The sequence below is a fragment of the Neoarius graeffei genome, chromosome 16 (assembly GCF_027579695.1).
Source record: "Neoarius graeffei isolate fNeoGra1 chromosome 16, fNeoGra1.pri, whole genome shotgun sequence".
NCBI lineage: Eukaryota > Metazoa > Chordata > Actinopteri > Siluriformes > Ariidae > Neoarius > Neoarius graeffei.
The window spans coordinates 4167628-4185195 of NC_083584.1; the positions used below are offsets into that span (position 1 = coordinate 4167628).

The window sequence follows — 17568 nt, forward strand, 5'->3', positions numbered from 1 at the left end:
ATTGAAATGTAACGAATTCATTTTATACAGAGAGAGAGAGAGAGAGAGAGAGAGAGAGATCCTGATATTATGGTCTGTTTTTATCGTTTATCACACATGAGCACAGAGTTCGTACCGATGGCGTCCACCATGCAGGCCTCGCGTGTGTACGCCTCCACAGGAATCACATTCTGGAAGCAATGCAACGAGATAACACCGTGACCACAGTTCCACACCTGCAGGATGTGCTGCACCTTCGAGCAGAGTTTCTGAAAAACACCAGGAACAAAAACACCATGGTGTTCTAGAATTTCATTCTCATGATTTTTCTGTTGTTGCCATATTTTTCCCCGTTCAGATCCACTTTCATCAGGATTGTAAGTCCATATCTGCTAACTAACTCTCTTTTGCTAATGTTAACACTACTGAGATTAACTTCATTGTTATCCCATAGTGTAGTTAGCTAGTATCTCTTGAGTATTGTACCTTGGATGATTTGTCTCCTTTGAAATACTCCAGAGCTTCATACAGGTGGCTGTACGGTCGAAAGCGTTTGCCTTTTCCCACGTAGAAAATGGAGCTGATGAAAGTCTGGAAACACTCGTGGGGAGTCATCCACTGACTGCGGTATGGAAGATTCTTCGACACTCTGAACACAGAACCACATTACAAAGGATTATTTACACTGGGTTATTATTAAAAAGGTGTTAGCTTTTTAATTAATAAACAGAGAATGAAAAACTTCTTCCTGAGACTGGGATCAAGTGGCTTTGCCCCAGGATTAAGTGGACTTCACTTGGTCGAGTGTAGACTACAACCCCAAATCAGAAAAAGTTGGGACGGTGTGTTGAAATTGAAATTAAAACTAAAAACAATGATTTGTAAATATTCTTTGACCTGTATCACACTCAAATCAATACAAAAGCACATTTGATGTTTTACCTCATTAATTGTTTTTTTTTCAAAATGAACATTTTTCAATTTTGAAAGTTACAGTAAATCATTTCCCACTTTATAATGTGTATAATGTTCCCGTTCCTTCTCCCGACACTTAAAGCTGTTTATGGACTGAAGACTCCAAGTCCGGATGGTCCTTTTGGTCCGGATGGTCCTTTTTCATCTTCAGAGCACACTGCGTCCATTTCTTCTAAAAAAAAAAAACCTGGAATACTGATTCATCTGACCACAGTAACCGTTCCCACTGTGTGATGGTCCATCCCGAGCCCAGAGAAGTCGACGGCACTTCTGGACACAGTTAACATAAGGCTTCCTTTTAGCACAGTAAAGTTTTAACTGGTGTTTGTGGATGTAACTCCGTATTGTAGCTTGATAAAGGTTTTCCAAAGTAATCCCGAGCCCATGTGGTTCTATCAGCTGTAGATGAATGACGGTTCCTGATGCAGTGAGGGATCGGAGATCACGGGGGTTCAGATTAGGCTTGAGCCCTTTACACACCAAAATTCCTCCAGATTGCTTGAATGGTTTAATGATATTTTAGTAGAGGGTGAAATATCCAAATCCCTTCCTATCTTTCTTTGAGAAACATTGTTTTTAAACATTTCAATAATTTTCTCACACATTTTTTGATCAACTGGGAGATCCTCGTCCCATCTTTTGGATTTTGGACCAAATCATGATTATAAATCACCTGTTTCAAATCACATCATTATTTAACTGTTTTACCTCATTACTCACCCTAAATTGCCCTGTAACAACATTTTTTGGAATGTGTTGCAGGTCTGAAACGCAGGAATGGATGGATATTAACTAATGAAATGAACCTGGCCAACAAAACATGAAATATCTCGGGTTTATTCTGTCTGCAATGAAGTACAAGCCAAAGTAAATTTAGAAAATCACTGCTTTTCTTTTTTTTTCTATTTGTATTTTCCACACCGTCCCAACTCTGATTTGGGGTTGTAGTTTTGGGTTCGAGTAGACTTGGATATTTTACCTGGGGTCAAGTAACAGGTAGTTAAAGCTGGACTTTATGACACCTTCACGCCAGCGTTTATTTTGATCAGGCTGATCGAACTGCTCACACAGCGCAAACTCATCAGCTTTACAGTCAGGCAGGTTGAATGAACACAACACTTTATTCATCTCCGGACTGTAACCTGTAACTCATACGGGGAACAAATACCGCCATAAATACCAACTCACATTTCTGCTAATGCTCCTTAATCACGCTAAAAACACTAACCCTGAATAACGCACTCATAATTATTATATAAACCATGATTAAAAAAAAGACACTTTATTGTTGTGTTTATATATAAATGTAAGGGTCTTGAACATACCGGCGATTGTGTTCTGTTCATCCTGCACTGATTTCTCAGCAACACGTTCCTTCTGCAGTGTTCGTAATTTCTGAACGTACAGACGGCGCGTGTTTCTGTTGATGGGTCCGGGTTCCTCTCCCAGTTCAACGAGTTTGCGCCTGAGCTCTCGGTCTGTTAACCCTTCCGTCTCAGAGATATTCACGCTCTCCATCACTTCGTTAGGACTGCGGTTTTCTTTTCCCTTCTCTGGACTTTTGGCTGCAGCCTGTAACAAGCGCCAGTCGTAAATAACGGTCTCCTCGCTGACAGAGGAGCTTAGAGACGTGTTGGATGTTGGAGGGACGTGTGTCTCAATCAGCTCATGCCCCTCGTCAGTATCAGTGTAAAGATACTCCACCGGTTCGTCCACGTCAGTGATGAGAGGACGTCCTCCGGGGGTGTAGGACAGGTTTGCGAGTGACTGAGTTTGGGAATGGTTGCAGATTCGGCTCATGCTGTATCTCGGCGTGCAGCCGGTGGATGGAACCTCGAGGATTTGACTCAAGCTGGAACCTGACTCTGAGCTGGACTCTTGAGAATTGGTGTTTCTGTGTATTTCTGCATTTGATGTGGAAACATCTGAAGTTAAAAACTCCTCGTCTTCAGTGAACACATCCTCCTCTTGGTGGCATAATGATAATGATGATGACGTTCCACCTTCTAAAGCATCCTCAGTGGCACCTCTCGGAATGATGATGGTATCTGCCATGCTTCCAGGATAATCAAAGTATCCGCTTGGCTTCCATGAAGTTGAGAAGAAACGCAGAGATTCGCCATTTGGGAATCAAGATGTGTTCCTTTGTCTTCTTCAGAGGGACGTCTCTGTTTACGTTTGTCTGATTGAGTAACATCGCGGCGCACTCGCGTCGGTGTAGGGAGCGTCTGTTCAAAAAGAGACAAGGAGGAAAAAGACGATGTGCTGTTTCTCTGGGAGCAGCGACTGAGCTGTGAACGGGTCCTGCCTGTGACGAACGGACTCGGAGTGAAGGAAAGCTCACTTGTTTTTTCATCGCATTCTTGCAACTGTAAATTAAGTTCTTCCTTCTTGTCAGAGTCCAGACTTCCTTTTGTCTGTCCATCTTTTTCTGATGGTGCAAAGTTTTCAGAAGATAAAGGTGCTTCGATGATAGTCTTGTACGGCTCGCTGTCGCAGCTGCTGTACTGACTCGACCCACTGCTGCTGCTGGCAGCAGAGTGAGCGGCGACTTCAGCGAATCAACTTTATCAACAAACACGTCTTCTCCATCATCTCCGTTGTCCTCCCCCAGAGCCGTCCCTCCCACTACAGTCTTATCAAAATCGTCTGTGGTGTTTCCGTCTCTGCAGAAGACAAACACATCATCTGGAGACGTCACGTCAATCCCCTGATTCTGCAGCACAGTAGTCATGCGCTCCGAGTGCAACAAGTCGGGATACAGCGAGAAATCGACCGTCGAGTCCATGGAGTTGCTGATGTCATCATTGTTTTGGTTCAAATCTGGAAAATACTCATCGTAATCTCTGAACGAGACGCTTTTCCGGCTTGCTGTGAGAAAACAAGCTGGCTGGACCACTTCTGTACTCTTCTTAAAGTCCATCCCTGACAGCCGAGTACTGGAGAGAACCGGAGGAAGAGAACCGCCCACTTATTCTCTGTTAAACACGTCACTATCACGTGCAGTAAAACCAGAGATGTCGGAGAGCCAGGACTCGTGAGGGTCTCTGGCCCTCGGCAGCCCGTTACTTTCTGCTTTACGGTAAAACGAGGAATATCGGGTGCTGCTGAGCAGCTTGTCTCCGAAATCATTCATCTGTGTCAGGTTCCCGCTGCAGTCTCTCACCAAGTGGCCTGAGTAGAGTGCTGAAAAAGACAGACAGATTCCAGGGATGTTTATTTGAGATTGACACAAGAGAAGGATGGTGTTGAATGAGACACATGGGAATGGCTGAAAGGGACAAACAGGCGTGTCCGAATAGGGAAAGTGGGTGTGTCCAAGGAAGACATTTTGGTGTGACTAGAAAGGAGCTGGGTGTGTCCGAGTGGGACAGACTGGTGTGTCTAAGACTGGCAGTCAACGACTTCCTTCCTCCTATTTACAAACTTCCTTATATGGACTCAAAAAGACACACCTACATACTTATATATTGCCACCAAAACATGTCGTGTAGGTCACTGCTTATTAATGTGAATGTAATGCCCCTAAACCACACTTTTTTTCCTTATACAAAGCAACAGTCATTATGTTGATTGACCATGTGTTTTTGAACCATAGCTGATCCAAAAGGCCATAAATTAATGGAAAATCAAGAAGATCAGCCGATTTTCACGAAATCTGCTGAGACTGAACTGCAAGATCCTGAAGGGCTGCGTGGCATCACGTGTAACAAAGATCCAGATATTAATTTCGTTCCCGTGTGCAGCAGTGGTTAGAGCAGTCTTGATATGGAATCACATTTTGGAGAGAATTCTGATAGTGATTGGGATTCTTATATGTCAGATGAAGGAGCAGATGATTATCAAGGATATTCTGGAGCAAATGGTTATCTTTTCGAGCCCCCAAGACCAGAACCTGCCAGTTCACGACAGTCCCGCTCAGCGCCGATAGCGCACCATCAGCCAGAGAGAATTGGGGAAACAGATTGGTTTGTTGATTTTTATTCTAAGCTGGCTGCTGCAATATAGGAAAAATACTTACATGTACCTCAATAAATGCAGAAATATAACCTCTAAAACGTACACTTATGCAGTGTAATTACTAAAAGAAAATATGAAGTGGGCGATAATGGGGGAATCGATGAACTGTCCAAACGTCAGATCAAATGTCATTTATGAAATCAACGGGTTTCTTTTTTGCTCCAATAATTCCCATGTAGTCGTTCTGGTGCTGATGAACACTTGATGAATCAGATTTATTATTAGTAGGCGACACGAAATCTACCCACTTCGTTTTTGCAAACCTCACTGTCGCTTTAGATTAGTGTCATTTCTCCGAAATTTGTGAACTGAATGTTCTGTTGTATATGGATTTGAACATCCAAACACAACACAGCGCTTTCACATCGTTATTTTTGTAAGATTACAACAACAATATCCAATTTCAGTGAGTAAACAAATATGGAGTCAGATGAACCAAAATGACCCAGATAACCGCGGTTCCACACGTGACATCATGCGAGATTAGCCCTGCGGCAAGGCTGCCTTTTCCGGGATCCGGAAGCCGCGATTTATCGATAGTTTTGTGCTTGATAATAAAATAAATAATTTATATTATTTTTTCCCTCTGCTTTATTCATTTTGGTTGTTACTAATGACATATATTCATTTTAAAGCATTACAATAAGGCAGGGGTTCCCAAAGTTTGGTGCGCGCACCCCCGGGGGTGCGCGAGCTGCCACTAGGGGGTGCGCAAGATAAAAAATGTAATGGCGATTTTTAACTCTTCTTCTACGCCGTAACGGTTCTGCAGTAGTTTGTGGCTTCATTAATTCATTCGCGATGCTCAACTGGTTGAAATCGGCAAAACTAAATGCCGATCGGCAACTAAACATCGGCAAAGACTGGGAGATGTTGAGAAAGATTTGAGGCTGAGACTGTCTTCAATTACCCCAAACGTCGGAGAGCTCTGTGCCAAGATGCAGGCCCATCCGTCGCATTAATATTGGTATGTATTTGGCCAAATGGCATTGATCTTGCTAAAAATATATACTGCTACTGAAAATAGGACCTATATAGCCTACTGACCCACCCACCGTCTGTCTGTCTCTCTCTCACTGCAGACTGAGCCGCCAGCGCTGCACTTCACAATCAGATGGATCCTCTTCTTTATCTGTTCCTGATATGCTCCTTAATTGTTGTATCTCTTTAAAATGCATATGTTCATAATTATCATTGCTATTTTTACTGTTATTATATGTTAACTTTTTTGCAAATTAAATTCATTCTCAATTCATTTTCATAACCTTGTAATGACAGGGTTGTGTTGCTAGTGTTTTAAACACGGATGAAAATCATATATTTTCCCCATATCTAGCTGGTAGACTACATGCCTCGATGTGATCTCCCTTTGTAATGAATTTGCGCATTTACCGTGTTGCAACGTTTTAAAACTGTTACATTTCAATCAAATTCTATCTAATTCAAATACGAGAGTGCATAATATGTTAATGTGATTCGATGTTCTCATTCGAGCATGACGTGCTGCCTTTGTAAGAAAGTTTTGGTGTTTTTTTTTTTCCACTTTTGTGGTTTCCTGCAGGTGTGGCAAACGATGTTTGTTATCATTTAGCACGATTAAAGATGCTTCCCTTATAAGAAAGCGTGTGGTTTTTTTGGAACTGGGGGTGCGTCAACCTGGTTGGAGTATAGAAGGGCGTGCGCGGCCAAAAAAGTTTGGGAACCGCTGCAATAAGGCATTACATTCACTTTAACAGCTTTAACTCTAGTGGAATTGTAAAGAAAATCTCTTTTGCCGCTTTTCCACTACCAACGCGGCTGAGCCGTGCCGTGCTGAGTTGGGCTGAGTCGAGCTGAGTGGGGCTGTTGGAGTTGCATTTCGACTACAACAGCGTTGAACCGTGCTGGCTGGAAGTGGGTGGACACATTGGGTGGAGTTAGCGAAAGTGGGTGGACGTCACGTGATGTCGTTAGGCGGCGCAAACAGTGACATCAGTGACCTTTTAAGCGGTAGTCTCACGACCCGGATAGTAAACAATAAACATGGAGGACATGGAGTCGTTAGTGTTGCTGGTCTTGGTGCTGTGGCTTGTTGTCACCGACAACGCCAACAGATACTGGCAAGAGCGTATAGATGAGGCGAGGCGCATAAGGCTTCAGAAATTCTCGTAATTCGTAATTCTTCTTCTTCCGGGTTTACGGTGTTTACAGATCCCAGCGTGCTCGCGGGGCGTGTGTGGGCATGTGAGGACACTCCTCCTCACCAATCAGTGCACAGGGGAGTGTCTCCTCACGCCCCCAGCCTCACTCGGCACGGTTTGGCTCGCTTCAGCCCTACTCCAAAACCGTGCGAGTTTTGGGTGCTAAGCAGGGCTGAAGCGAGCTGAGTCATGCTGTTCTTAGATAGTCAAAACGCGAGCCGTGTCGGGCTGAAGTGAGCTGAAGCGAGCTGAAGTGAGCTGAAAAAGGGTAGTGGAAAAGGGCCATTACAGTATTGGAATTTGGGCAAAACCTCATATTCAGCTTGGGGTGTGCGAGACTCGTATTCCTGAAGGATGCTGGCACATTTACTGTTTTCCTCCTGTTCTGCCAGATCAACTGCTTTATTCCCATCCTGAACACACACAATAACATTAAAGTATACAGTATACATAAATCTCTTACTTAAAAGAAAGATAATTATATACCATATTCTTGATTATGTAACTGTATTTATATATATATATATATATATATATAATATAACAATATATATATATATATAACAATATATATATATACTACTTTGTTTATCAGTGAAATCCAATGTTACAGAAATATAGAACCTATTCTCATCTTTTTTCTCCTTATATTGAACGCATTTTAAACATAAACATGTTTAATTGATAAGAACAAAAGATTGTACAATAAAAAAAGAAAATATTTTAAAATATGCATGAATGGAACAAAATAAAATGTTCGATTATTTTTAGTGTTGAAACACAGGTTAGTGGTTCCCACAGTGGACATGCTCACCTGGTCTTTCAGACTTGGGTCTCCTCCGTTCTTCAGCAGGAGTTTGAGGTTCTGATAACAACCCCATAACGCAGTGATGTGTAACGGAGTCAGATCCTCACCAGACCTGAACACAGAAAAAACAGCTTGGGGAAATGTGTTCAAACAGAGCACATGCTGATGACAAAAAGCTTGTGATAAAGAGAATGGCGCAAAAATGACTTTATTCAACAATCTTCTGCAAAACAGGTGTTATAATGCACAAATTTTATTCCGCTAACAAAACAAATACTACACAAATCATCACTCCTTTAAAGGTGCCCTTCCACCAAAAACGTTTAATACTGGCTCTTTTTGAAATACCATACACTCTAAAAAAATAATGGGGCCAGTACCAGTTCTTCAGGGCGCTGCCATAGAAGAACCTTTTTCAGGGCTTCAAAGAACCGTTCATGCAACAGTTCTTTAAAGAACCATTTAAACCATTTGTTTGAGCAGTGAAGACAGATTTGTGTAATCATAGCCTATGTGCATTGACCAGCAAATGGTAAGAGAATGCTAGGCTCTGAAGAACCATTTCCAATGTGAAGAAGCTTTCGCATAATTTAATGGTTCATCACAGAGTTTTGACTCTCCATGGAACCATCCAGAGATTTGAAGAACCACTGAAGCACCTTTATTTTTTAGAGTGTAGTTCACTCCGAGTTGCATATGCATGCTGCATGTGAAAATGTAATTCTACTCCCATTCCCTGTATTTGCTTATGAAAGAAAATAGTCGGAAAAATGAGTGACTCTGAAAAAGCCATACGAAGTTACGTCACTTCGAAAATTAGTATGCATGGCCTCACCCACCTTGGCTTGCGACCGCCCACGGGAAGAAAGCGCGAGGAGAGAGACGTAATTCACCCCGAGGCGCGGCGCGGTGCTCCGCATCAGTTTCGTTTCTAATGGCGGCTCCAGCTCGACTTTGCACACTCGTAACTCGGGCAGGGGAAGTCCCAGCCTCCCCAGACTTGGCAGCCAGTGATCCCTGCCCTCTCCCGAAGGAACCAGCGCTGCCAGGGCGGGCTAGCTCCGCGCCATGGGACGTAATTCGCTCTGAGGCGCGGCGCGGTGCTCCGCATCAGTTTCGTTTCAACGGCGGCTCCAGCCTGAATTTGCACGCTTGTAACTCGGGCAGGGGAGGTCCCAGCCTCCCCAGACTTGCCAGCCAGTGGCCTCTGCCCTCTCCCGAACGAAAGCGTGCTCCCTGGGCGGGCTAGCTCCGCGCCTCGGGACATAATTCACCTAACCCTAACCCTAGGTCCCAGCCTCCCCAGACTTGGCAGCCAGTGATCCCTGGCCTCTCCCGAACGAACCAACTCTGCCAGGGCCCGTCAGCTCCCAGCCAGGGGACGTTATTCCCCCCACACACACTCCAAGGCAAGCTCCGCTCCGTGCCTCGTGCCTTGATGAAAGCCGCTGCTGCAGGGAGTATTCAATTAAATAAATAAATGAATGAATGACTCCCTCCCAGTCGTGCGCGCGTGCGTTCTGGTTGGGGAGAGAGCTCCCTTCCTCTGCTCTCCCTCTCCTCTTATAGGGTGCGGTCACTGGGGAAGACACACAAACACGTTAATTCCCATCAGGTGCAGTGATTCTGCCACAACCTTCCCTGACTCCGCCCTCCATTCACAGACCGACGCTTGGCCACGCCCCCGCTGCCACATCTACATTATTATTGGTCAAAACATCGATGTTGAGACCATAATAGCCAATCGAAACAGTTTTTACAAAAAGACACCCACATCCACTTGTTCTGACCCACTGGAGGTAGCGTCACAGTGCTGTTAGCCAATCAGAGGTAACACGTTTACATGTCATGAATATTAATGAGTAAGAGCTGAAATCCTGTCGTTCTCCCGCCACCCACTCCTCCACCAAACTAGAACAGCCTGAAACAAGAGAACCACAACATGTTTTTCACCAAAACCGGCTCACAGGGCATTCATTCATACTAGAGACCACCGCACAATTAATGAAAAAACAGTGCAAGGGGACCTTTAAAACAAATTATGTCCAAGCAAATACAACCCCGATTCCAAAAAAGTTGGGACAAAGTACAAATTGTAAATAAAAACGGAATGCAATAATTTACAAATCTCAGAAACTGATATTGTATTCACAATAGAACATAGACAACATATCAAATGTCGAAAGTGAGACATTTTGAAATTTCATGCCAAATATTGGCTCATTTGAAATTTCATGACAGCAACACATCTCAAAAAAGTTGGGACAGGGGCAATAAGAGGCTGGAAAAGTTAAAGGTACAAAAAAGGAACAGCTGGAGGACCAAATTGCAACTCATTAGGTCAATTGGCAATAGGTCATTAACATGACTGGGTATAAAAAGAGCATCTTGGAGTGGCAGCGGCTCTCAGAAGTAAAGATGGGAAGAGGATCACCAATCCCCCTAATTCTGCGCCGACAAATAGTGGAGCAATATCGGAAAGGAGTTCGACAGTGTAAAATTGCAAAGAGTTTGAACATATCATCATCTACAGTGCATAATATCATCAAAAGATTCAGAGAATCTGGAAGAATCTCTGTGCGTAAGGGTCAAGGCCGGAAAACCATACTGGGTGCCCGTGATCTTCGGGCCCTTAGACGGCACTGCATCACATACAGGCATGCTTCTGTATTGGAAATCACAAAATGGGCTCAGGAATATTTCCAGAGAACGTTATCTGTGAACACAATTCACCGTGCCATCCGCCGTTGCCAGCTAAAACTCTATAGTTCAAAGAAGAAGCCGTATCTAAACATGATCCAGAAGCGCAGACGTCTTCTCTGGGCCAAGGCTCATTTAAAATGGACTGTGGCAAAGTGGAAAACTGTTCTGTGGTCAGACGAATCAAAATCTGAAGTTCTTTATGGAAATCAGGGACGCCGTGTCATTCGGACTAAAGAGGAGAAGGACGACCCAAGTTGTTATCAGCGCTCAGTTCAGAAGCCTGCATCTCTGATGGTATGGGGTTGCATTAGTGCGTGTGGCATGGGCAGCTTACACATCTGGAAAGACACCATCAATGCTGAAAGGTATATCCAGGTTCTAGAGCAACATATGCTCCCATCCAGACGACGTCTCTTTCAGGGAAGACCTTGCATTTTCCAACATGACCAAGGGAGTAACTTTGATTTTGACATTGGTGGGGACACAAAAGTGATCCAAGGCAGAGCTTCCGAAAGGCTACCACAATGTAAATTTATCAACTCTATTGCAACTACTGTAAACACATACACACTACCAGTAATACATGACGAGGCCTCTTAGAAAACCAGCCTTGACATGAAGCTCTGATTTTAAAGCCACATGGGTGAAGCATTGTTATTCAGATCAACATCACACTAACAAACATTTGCCACAGTGGGGCTGAATCTCATGACTGACATATCCATCATTAACCTCACCTGCGAATTTCCAACCTCTCTTTCCGCTTCTCCATCTCCTCCTCTATCTCCTCCAGCTGTGGATTCCCCTCCTCTACCTCCTCCATCCTCTCCTTCAGCCTCTGCTCCTCTTTCTCTTCCTGCCTCTCTTCCTCTACCTTCTCTGCACTGTCTTTCATCTCCTCCAGCCTCTCTGCTGTCTGTCACCTTACAAAAATATGTTGATGCATGACATACACTACCGTTCAAAAGTTTGGGGTCACCTTGAAATGTCCTTATTTTTGAAAGAAAAGCACTGTTCTTTTCAATGAAGATCACTTTAAACTAATCAGAAATACACTCTATACATTGCTAATGTGCTAAATGACTATTCTAGCTGCAAATATCTGGTTTTTGGTGCAATATCTCCATAGGTGTATAGAGGCCCATTTCCAGCAACTATCACTCCAGTGTTCTAATGGTACAATGTGTTTGCTCATTGCCTCAGAAGGCTAATGGATGATTAGAAAACCCTTGTACAATCATGTTAGCACAGCTGAAAACAGTTTCTCTCTTTAGAGAAGCTATAAAACTGACCTTCCTTTGAGCAGATTGAGTTTCTGGAGCATCACATTTGTGGGGTCGATTAAATGCTCAAAATGGCCAGAAAAATGTCTTGACTATATTTTCTATTCATTTTACAACTTATGGTGGTAAATAAAAGTGTGACTTTTCATGGAAAACACAAAATTGTCTGGGTGACCCCAAACTTTTGAACGGTAGTGTATGAACAGATTAGGGATAGACTGACTGTAGAGTTTCATGGTATGGTTGTAGCCTCAGCAAAAAGGGCTAGCCAAAAAGGACAAAATTATTACATAGACCAGTGGTTCTCAAACTTTTTTTCTAACGTCAAAAAAGTGAAATAAACATTGTACTAAAATAAATATTAAAAGACAGTTCTTAAAGATTAAATGAAAATGTACTTAAAAGTTAAATAACTGTACTGTACTTAAATGTTAAGTAAAAAAAAGTACTGTACTTGATGTACTTGAAAAAAATCAAAACAGGCTATGCATAGCTGCAGTTCTTGCCGTTTCTTAACTCCAGTGACTGCTTTCTGAAACAGAAACACACCCACAAACAGAGGAAGAACAAGATTAAGAATAAAACAAAAGTGAGGAAAAGCATTAAGAATAACAGCTTATAATGTTAAATATACACAGACTATCGACTGATTGACAACTTACTGAGCTTAATGTGATGGGTGTGCATGCCTCTGTGAACACAGTCCTGCAACGTCTGGGTCTGTTCTTAATGCGCTCAATCAGTGTCTTTTTAACATCGTCAGCCATGTCATTTATTCTCCTTGACACGGTGTCATTTGAAAGCGGCACCAAGTTTAACTCTCTGGCAGCTTTCTCTCCACACATGATACGTGTCATCTCTTTGGCTAATGGCAAACACAGCAGTTCCCCGATTGTGTGCGGCTTACCGGCTCTGGCGATCAGGAGGCTGGCACGATATGAAGCTTCCTGTGCTTTGGCTACAGGTGTACCATAGGACAGAACGGTGGACTTGGACTGCTTCAGTTCATCACGTTTTCGTAAAAAAAAAAATCCATTGGTTTGTCCTTTAGTGCTGTGTGTTTGGTTGTAAGATGCCGTTTGAGATGCGATGGTTTCATGGACTCATTGCTCAGAACGTCCCCGCATACAACACACTGCGGCCTGGGCAGCTCCTCTGTCCCGCTCCAAATGAATCCCAGTTTTATGTATTTTTCGTCATACTTCCTCCTCACTGGTTTCTGCCGTTTGCTAGCAGTTCTGGGGCTGGTTTTGCCACTGTCGTTAGCATCTGCACTCGGCTCACACACGTCCTCTTCAGTTCTCCCTCTCTCCTGATCCACGCTCCCATTCGCGGATTTAAGCCACGACAGTAATTTTGTCGTCTCGTCTCGTCTCGTCTTCTTCCGCTTATCCGGGACCGGGTCGCGGAGGCAGCAGTTTAAGCATGGAAGCCCAAACTTCCCTTTCCCCAGACACCTCGTCCAGCTCCTCGGGAAGAACACCGAGGCGTTCCCAGGCCAGCCGAGAGACATAGTCCCTCCAGCGTGTCCTGGGTCTTCCCCGGGGCCTCCTCCCGGGGGGACATGCCTGGAACACCTCCCCAGGGAGGCGTCCAGGAGGCATCCGAAAAAGATGCCCGAGCCACCTCAGCTGGTTCCTCTCGATGTGGAGGAGCAGCGGCTCTACTCCGAGCTCCTCCCGAGTGACTGTGCTTCTCACCCTATCTCTAAGGGAGCGCCCAGCCACCCTGCGAAGGAAACTCATTTCAGCCGCTTGTATCCACGATCTTGTTCTTTCTGTCATTACCCAAAGCTCATGACCATAGGTGAGAGTCGGAACGTAGATCGACCGGTAAATCAAGAGCTTCGCCTTTTGGCTCAGCTCCTTCTTCACCACGACGGACCGGTAAAGCGACCGCATCACTGCGGAGGCTGCACCAATCTGCCTGTCGATCTCACGCTCCATCCTTCCCTCACTCGTGAACAAGATCCCGAGATACTTAAACTCCTCCACTTGAGGCAGGACTTCTCCACCAACCTGGAGAGGGCAAGCCACCCTTTTCCTGTCGAGAACCATGGCCTCGGACTTGGAGGTGCTGATTCTCATCCCAGCCGCTTCACACTCGACTGCAAACCGCCCCAGTGCATGCTGAAGGTCCTGGTTTGAAGAAGCCAACAGGACAACATCATCCGCAAAAAGCAGAGATGAAATCCTGTGGTTCCCAAACAGGATTCCTTCCGGCCCCTGGCTGCGCCTAGAAATTCTGTCCATAAAAATTATGAACAGAACCGGTGACAAAGGGCAGCCCTGCCGGAATCCAACATGCACTGGGAACAGGTCTGACTTACTGGTGGCAATGCGAACCAGACTCCTGCTCCGTTCGTACAGGGACCGGACAGCCCTTAGCAAAGAGCCCCGAACCCCATACTCCCGAAGCACCCCCCACAGAATACCATGGGGGACACGGTCGAATGCCTTCTCCAGATCCACAAAGCACATGTGGACTGGTTGGGCAAACTCCCATGAACCCTCGAGCACCCTATGAAGGGTATAGAGCTGGTCCAGTGTTCCGCGACCAGGACGAAAACCGCATTGTTCCTCCTGGATACGAGATTCTATTATCGGTCGAATTCTCCTCTCCAGTACCCTGGAGTAAACTTTCCCTGGGAGGCTGAGAAGTGTGATTCCCCTATAATTGGAGCACACTCTCCGGTCCCCTTTCTTAAAAAGAGGGACCACCACCCCAGTCTGCCACTCCAGAGGCACTGTCCCCGACCGCCACGCGATGTTGCAGAGGCGTGTCAACCAAGACAGCTCCACAACATCCAGAGACTTGAGATACTCAGGGCGGATCTCATCCACCCCCGGTGCCTTGCCACCAAGGAGCTTGCAAACCACCTCAGTGACTTCGGCTTGGGTAATGGACGAGTCCACCTCTGAGTCATCAGCCTCAGTCTCCTCAGTGGAAGACATGATGGTGGGATTGAGGAGATCCTCAAAGTATTCCTTCCACTGCCTGACAATGTCCCCAGTCGAGGTCAACAGCTCCCCACCCGCACTGTAAACAGTGTTGGCAGAGTACTGCTTCCCCCTCCTGAGGCGCCGGACGGTTTGCCAGAATTTCTTCGAGGCTGACCGATAGTCCTTCTCCATGGCCTCCCCGAACTCCTCCCAGTTCTGAGTTTTTGCCTCCGCAACTGCCCGAGCTGCAGCACGCCTGGCCTGCCGATACCCGTCAGCTGCCTCAGGAGTCCCGGAGGTCAACATGGCCCGATAGGACTCCTTCTTCAGCTTGACGGCATCCCTTACTTCCGGTGTCCACCACCGGATTCGGGGATTGCCGCCACGACAGGCACCGGAGACCTTGGGGCCACAGCTCCGACCAGCTGCGTCCACAATGGAGGTAGAGAACATGGTCCACTCAGACTCAATGTCCCCCGCCTCCCTCAGAAGCTGGGAAAAGCTCTCCCAGAGGTGGGAGTTAAAGACCTCCCCAACAGAGTGCTCGGCCAGATGTTCCCAGCAGACCCTCACCATACGTTTGGGCCTGCTAGGTCTGTCCAGCTTCCTCCTCCGCCAGCGGATCCAACTCACCACCAGGTGGTGATCAGTTGACAGCTCAGCCCCTCTCTTCACCCGAGTGTCCAAGACATAGGGCCGGAGATCAGATGAAACGACTACAAAGTCGATCATCAACCTCCGACCTAAGGTGTCCTGGTGCCACGTGCACTTATGGACACCCCTATGCTCGAACATGGTGTTCGTTATGGACAAACCGTGACTAGCACAGAAGTCCAATAACAAAACACCACTCGGGTTCAGATCGGGGAGGCCGTTCCTCCCAACCACGCCCCTCCAGGTGTCACTGTCGTCACCCACGTGAGCATTGAAGTCCCCCAGTAGCACAATGGAGTCCCCAGTCTGAGCACCCCTCAGTACCTCTCCCAGGGACTCCAAGAAGGCCGGATACTCTATACTGCTATTTGGCCCGTAGGCACAAACAACAGCAAGAGCCCTCTCCCCAATCCGAAGGCGCAGAGAGGCAACCCTCTCGTTCACTGGGGTAAACTCCAACACATGGCGGCTGAGCTGGGGAGCTATAAGCAAGCCCACACCAGCCCGCCGGCGCTCACCACGGGCGACTCCAGAGAAGTGGAAAGTCCAGCCCCTCTCGAGGAGCTGGGTTCCAGAGCCCAAGCTGTGTGTGGAGGTGAGCCCCACTATCTCTAGCCGGTACCTCTCAACCTCCCGCACAAGCTCAGGGTCTTTCCCCCCCAGCAAAGTGACATTCCATGTCCCAACAGCCAGCCACTGTGTCCGGGGATCAGGTCGTCGAGGCCCCTGCCTTCGACTGCCACCCAATCCACACTGCACCAAACCCCTACTGCTACCTCTGTGGGTGATGAACCCACAGGAGGTTGGGCCCACGTCACCTCTTCGGGCTGAGCCCGGCCGGGCCCCATGGGCAACGGCCCGGCCACCAAGCGCTCGCATACGAGCCCCAACCCCGGGCCTGGCTCCAGGGTGGGGCCCCGGCTGCGTCCTACCGGGCGACGTCACGGTCCTGGATTTTTTCTCCATAGGGGGTTTTTGGTGAACTGCTCTTGGTCTGGCCTGTCACCTAGGACCTGTCTGCCTTGGGAAACCCTAACAGGGGCATAATGCCCCCGACAACATAGCTCCTAGGATCATTCAAGCACACAAACCCCTCCACCACAATAAGGTGGCAGTTCTAGGAGGGGTAATTTTGTCGTACTCGTCATAATTAGCAAAGCCACCTCCACCTTTTCCCATCACAGCCTAGTCTACCTGTAAGAATATAATCCTGAATACTCCTAAACCTACTCTTGTAAATGCGCGGCCCAAGGGTGACTGTCGTTTAGTGTAGCAGTTTAGGGTTTACTTTAGGCCAGCTACAATACAGTACGTGCTGCTCTGTACATTTTGCATTTCCACATGTTCTGTTCCCGTTTCATATCTTGATTTTGTCTATGTTTTTGTGTGAAACATTCTGTTGAACTGTGCATAACTCTTGTGTGACCTTGATACTGAGTGTGCAAAGCACATTCCGTAACTTTCCACTGCTGATACTCCCTACGCAGAGTATATAAAGCCCCGACGCGCAGCTGCGCATTAGGGCACGACTGAGAATAAACCAGATTGATTTAACTCGTGTGGTTTGCTCTCTTTTTGTCCTCGGAGTACTCCTTGTAACGCATCTGAACAGCACGCAGCACAATCCTAACAATTTGGTGACCCCGACGTGATACTCTCAATCAGGTAAGACATGTTTGATTGACTACCTGATTGGAAGTAGTTCCGTAGTGCCCTAAGGAGGGCTTTGTTTTCCCTGGTTCGAGTCCAGGAAGAGCGTGCTATAGAAATTTGTGTAGCGCCCTAAGGAGGGCTTGGTTTTCCCTGGTTCGAGTCCAGGAAGAGCGCGCTATAGAAATTTAGATAAATATCTGCTGTTTGTTTCTGTTCAGATCCGTTTGCTTTACTGTATGATGGGGGGCTCGTATCCTAAACCTGAGGTCACAGACACCCCGGCGGAATGGATGAATAAGTGTGGTTTAGGCTATTATGTTACGCCGTGGCTGGACAATTTGGCTGGGTGGACGGAGGCAAATCCTCAGATT

General features: G+C 46.3%; 1 protein-coding gene and 1 pseudogene across 26 annotated transcripts in view; one reads left to right on the forward strand and one right to left on the reverse strand.

Moving 5' to 3' along the window:
* The window catches only part of LOC132900331 (NACHT, LRR and PYD domains-containing protein 12-like), a 664923-nt gene that overhangs the window by 480525 nt on the left and 166830 nt on the right, over window positions 1-17568 (forward strand). The gene's annotated exons all lie outside the window — the stretch shown is intronic.
* The window catches only part of LOC132900999 (uncharacterized), a 28363-nt pseudogene that overhangs the window by 370 nt on the left and 10425 nt on the right, over window positions 1-17568 (reverse strand).